The sequence below is a fragment of the Rhincodon typus genome, chromosome 5, assembly GCF_021869965.1.
Source record: "Rhincodon typus isolate 14 chromosome 5, sRhiTyp1.1, whole genome shotgun sequence".
Lineage (NCBI taxonomy): Eukaryota > Metazoa > Chordata > Chondrichthyes > Orectolobiformes > Rhincodontidae > Rhincodon > Rhincodon typus.
In genome coordinates this window covers 96,751,779-96,757,407 of record NC_063336.1, presented here as the reverse complement: position 1 = coordinate 96,757,407, position 5,629 = coordinate 96,751,779, and positions in this window count along the sequence as shown.

Sequence of the window (5,629 nt, the reverse complement as noted above, 5' to 3'; positions counted from 1 at the left end):
TGTATGTCTGTTTGTCTTTCTTTTTTCTTCCTCGTTTTTGAGGGTAGAATGTAATAGATTGGTCCACACTTATCAGGAGGGTACTGCAGTATTTGCTATCACCTGCTACTGGGTGACTGGCCGGGAAACTCTCCTGCTCTTCCCAGCTGCCATTTGGTTTATTAGAAGATGTTATAGGCTGACAGACAACCTGCTTGGCCACATTGTGAATGCAACATCCAGGGTCAACAAGTCCTTACAGTGACTTGAGTCATGCTTCTGGTCCCAAACTAGGGATGCAACCACAAAATCATCCTGTTCTTTCTTCTGATAGGATCATAGAAAAGTAATGACGCAGAAAGAAACCATTCAGCCCATCATATCTATGCCCACTGAAAGAAAAAGGAAATGGCTAGTCTTCCATTCTAATACATCCTTCCATGACTTGGAGTCTTGACTCCTCCAATACATAGCCATAGGTAATCAAGTTATGCAAGTTCTGCCTGGGAGATCTAAAACTTACTAAAATTTGGCATAGTCCTATCCACAGAATAGCCACAGACATCATTTTTTTCCAAGGTAGATTCTCATTTCTGCATTGCAACTCATTTGCCTTTTATCCTGAAGCAAGTTTTATTTAAATGACTCCCCAGGTTTATTTTTAATCATACTGCACTTTGTTTTAAACCAAAATATAATTGATTGATTGCATTATTGTCTCTGTAGTACTTCGCTGGAAATTTTTATAAGCTTGTCTTCCCTCTGTATGTCATACCATAAATTGGTCAAATTTTAGTGGAAAATAGTGAACTTGTTGTAACAAGAGCCAATTCCAGTATGCCTGTGCTACTGGAAATCAGACTTAGAGATGGGAAAATCTGTTGTGATATCAGTCAAAGATAAATTTACTCGAAATGGAATTAATAATTGATTAGAATTTAATTACGAAGAATATTTTTGTTCACTGTTGCATTTTTAGTTAATATAGATGGTGTTTTTGGCTCTAAGTCCAATATTTCCTTGGCATGGTACCATTAAGTAGGTTATATTTAACTAACAGCAGAATCAAATTTCAGACATTCACTTCAGATTATTGTTCCTTTGTACAGGTTTTCTAAGTGCTTGTGATTCTTACAGCTGCTATGCAGGACACAGTCTTTTTGCCTTTTTCTTAATTTATTGCGCAAGAGACCTTTCAAGTTGAAATTCAAGTCATCAGCAAATATTTTGGGGATGAAATTCCTTGGCCTGGGATGGGACCCGGTATTGCTGGGTCACCATTAAATTTGTTGACCAGTGAAAGATCCCCAACGCCATGAAGAAATATTTGTGGTTGACCTTACATCTTTTACAACCTCAGGGCACCTTTACAGCCAATGAAGCTCTTTTGAATAAAATTGATAAATAATTTTGAAAAATAAGAAACTTATTGCAGTGGCTTTGGATTAAAAGTCAAGGAAGTCTTTCTTCCAGATTTTGATGAAGATATATATGTAGAGTACACAGTTTTGGACTCCTACCGAAAGAATGAAGTAGTTCTTTTGGAAGGCCACTGTGATGGTTCATTACAATAAGGTGAAGATTGTCCTTTGAGGAGAGAAGCAAATAGGGCTACACATTTTATGGAGTTTAGCAGAATAATGTGTAGAAGTGTTAGTCTTGTTGATAGGTGTTGCATTCTTCGAGGATTTCATGCATTCGGCACTTGATGAGGTGCTCTGGGAGTCTCACTTTCACCTAAGAAAATTGGCTGCAACATTGTCAACCCATCTCGGAGAGTCCTGAAGGAATTAAGTACCCAGTAGGCAGCAAGAACCCCATCGCCAGGACACATGGCTCCATGGACGGCATTTCATTGCTGCACTTCCTCAATATGGCAGAGATCTGACCTTAAGAATGAGCTGCATATCAGAGGCTGGCAGCTGTACATTGCCAGGTTTGCCACCAGGTGTGGTCACTGTCATCAGTAATACACTTGGGTGTTTGCTAGTGATTAAAGGATGGGATCCTGGGAGAAAGTTAAATGAGGATGGCATGGGACGTCATGGGAGATGATCACTGGCGAGGGATAGGAGGAGGATTAGAGGAAAATGTAGGGGGTGGCTCAGTAGCCACCTGCTTTCCTAATATAGACATCTCAGTCAGGCACTGATTGCCTTTGAATGAAGGATTATTACCTCCCGACCATTAGCACAAAGGGTTTGTTTGTCAATCTGCCTGCATAGCAGGTCTCCTGTCTACCACTACTGAGTTGCAGCAGTGGGGCAAAAAAGCCCTTAAGTGAATTATTGATTGCCCATTTAAGGGCTCCAATTGGCAACAGGCTGAGAATACTGTGCCCTGGAATTAACTAGGGGTAAAGCAGGAAGTGAGCATGGTCCACATACCACACCATCTGACTTGATCAAATCAAATTGCATTGCAGAGCTCAGCTCTGATAGGAAGCTTCAAATTGCACACTAAAAGCTTGCTCCCAATGGTGGACAGTATAGATCAAGTGGACTTGAGGTCCCAACATCCTCTATTGTACATATGGAGTCCACAACATACCTAATTCAGGCAAGGTCTGAATGTGAGAGCACCATGACAGTGAGTGAAGAACGCAGAAATGTAGCCTGGACCAGTCCATTAGCTGGTTACAGGTCCCTGAGTGCACAGTTTTCTTGCTGCAGTATTAGAATGACATTTGTCAGTGCAGCACTGAAATGTAGAAGCATCCTGTAAATGGATTGGACATGTGCGATCAGGGTTCTTAGAGTTTAGCACATGCTGGATGACAATGTCCGTAGAAGTGGGGGCATTGTGTGTATCTGTGCCCTCATTCACACAGGGAGCAAGACCTTTCTGTCAATTGAACAAAGGCACTGGCTGAAGCTCTTCCAAAGTCAAATTCTGGATCCTAATACCTGTCTCACTCACAGTCAAAATCTCCTGTCCCTGAACACAGACCAAATTTTATGTCATTAATCTGAGATATGTGGCTGTCTCCTGAAACAGCGAGCAGTGTGACCAAGAAATGTATTCAATTTTCCAGAAAAACTGGCATTAAAGTTGGAGTCATACTCTGCACAAAGGAAGATGGTTGTTGGAGGTCAGTCATCTTAGCTCCAGGACATCTCTACAGGAGTTCCTCAGGTAGTGTCGTAGGCCCAACCATCTTCAGATGCTTCATCAATGACCTTTACTCCATTATAAGGTCAAAAGTGGGAAATTCACTGATGATTGCATAATGTTCAGCATCATTCACGGTCTTCGGATACTGAAGCAATCCATGTCCAAATGCAGCAAGATCTGGACAATATACAGGCTTGGGCTAAAAAGTGGCAAGTAATATTTGCCAGGTAATGTCCATCTCCAATAAGAGGAAATCTAACCCTTGCCCCTTGACATTCAATGATATTATCATCACTGAATCCCCCCCCTACTATCAACATACTGAATATTATCTTTGACGAGAAACTGAACTGGACCACCCCTATTAGCCCTTCTGCCCAACTTGTCCAGGTCAACCCAGTTTCCTAAACTGAACTAATCCCATTTTGTCTGCATTTGTTCCATATCTCTCTAAACCTTTTCTATCCACGTACCTGTCCAAATCTCTTCTAAATATTGTGATTGTACCTGCTTCTATCACTTCCTCTGGCAGCTCGTTCCATATAAGCACCACCCTCTGTGTGAAAAAGTTGCCTCTTAGGTCCCCTTTAAATCTTTCCCCTCTCAACTTAAACCTATGCCATCTAGTTTTGGACTCCCCCACCCTTGAGGGGGAGTATTGACCTTGGCTATTCACCTTATCTATGCCCCTCATGATTTTATAAACATCTATAAGGCCATGCCTCAGCTTCCTACGCTCCAGGGAGCTATGACTCTGTGGCTCTAACAGCAGGTCAGAGGCTAGGAATACTGCAGCAAGTAATCACTTCCTGACTCCCCATCATCTACAAGACACAAGATAGGAGTGAGATTGAATACTCCCCACTAACCTGGACGAGTGCAGGTTCAACAACACACAAGAAGCTTGATGCCATCAAGAGCAAAGCAAATTGCTTGATTGGCACCACATTTACAAACATCTACTCCCTCCTCCACCACCGACACTCAGTAGCAGCAGTGTGTATCATCTGCAAAATTCATTAAATACTCTGAGACATTACATTCCAAAGACACGACCAACAGCCATCTAGAAGGACAGGGCAGCAGCTACATACGAACACCACCATCTGCAAGTTCTCCTCCAAGCCACTCATCATTCTCTCTTGGAAACATATCGCCATTAACTTCATTGTCACTGGGGCAAAATCCCGGAGTTCCCTCCCTAAGGGCATTGTGGCCCAACTACAGCACATGGATTGCAGTGGTTCAAAAAGGCAGCTCACTACTACCTCAAGTGCAATTAGGAATGGACAATAAATACTGAACCAGCCAGAGATGCCAACATTCAAGAGTAAGTAAGAAGTATACGTTAATATTTTGGGAGGATGATGCGGAGTCTAACATTTGCTGGCCATACAAAGAAGAGGTGGGATGGGATGTTGTGATGAGAACATGTAGAACCTTGAGGAACATACAGATACATTGAGTGAGTGGGCACAATATTGGTACATGGAGTTTAATGTAGGAACGTATGGGATCATGTACTTTCATCTGAAAACTCAAAAGGCAGGCTATGATTAAAATGGAGAGAAACTCCAAAAAAAAGGGCAACACAGAAGGATCTGGGTGTCCTTATGCATGAAGTGGAAACTGTTTGCGCGCAGTTACTGCAAGTAATTAAGAAGGGACATGGAATTACGAACTTCATTGCCAGGGAGATTGGAGTTTAAAAATAGGGAAGTCTTGTTACAACTGTACAGGATGTTGGTGAAGCCACATTTGGAGTACTTTGCACAGTTTTGGTCTCTGTATTTAAGAAATGATATATTGGCTTTAGGGGCAGTTCAAAACAAAATCACGAAGTTGATTTGTGGGATTGAGGGGTTGACTTTTCTTTAAAAATGCTGTACAGATTAGACCTTTGTTCATTAGAGTTTAGAAGAATGAGGGATGATCTTATTGAAATATAATAGATTTGAGGGGATCGGTGGGATAGATGTTGAGAAGATGTTTCCAGCAGTGGGAGAGTCTCAAACTAGGGCTCATAGATACAGGATAAGGGGGCATTCTTTTATAGCTGAGGAATTTCCATCTAAGGGAGTAGTGAACACCGAGAATTCTCCAAACAAGAGAGTGGTGGAGGCAAGATTACCGAAAGTATTTAAAGAGGAGGGAGATTTTTAATGTATCAGGCTGTTGAGAGCTACAATGAGCTGGTATGAAAGAGGAGTTAAGGCCTGGGGCAGACAAGCCGTAACCTTGTTGAGAGGCAGGACAGGCTTGAGAGGCTAAATGGTCTATTTCTCCTATATCTTACGTTATGTTCTTCTGTGATGCTGGGGTCTTCAGGAGCTGAGATGGAACATCCACTCGTTACTTCTGGATAAAGATGGATGCAGATATTTCATCCTTATCTTTTATTACACATGTTGCAGACAGAAAGGCCCCATATACATTTAAGATAACGAGGTTAGAGCTGGATGAACACAGCAGGCCAGGCAGCATCAGAGGAGCAGGAAAGCTGACATTTCGGGTCTGGACCCTTCTTCAGAAAAGA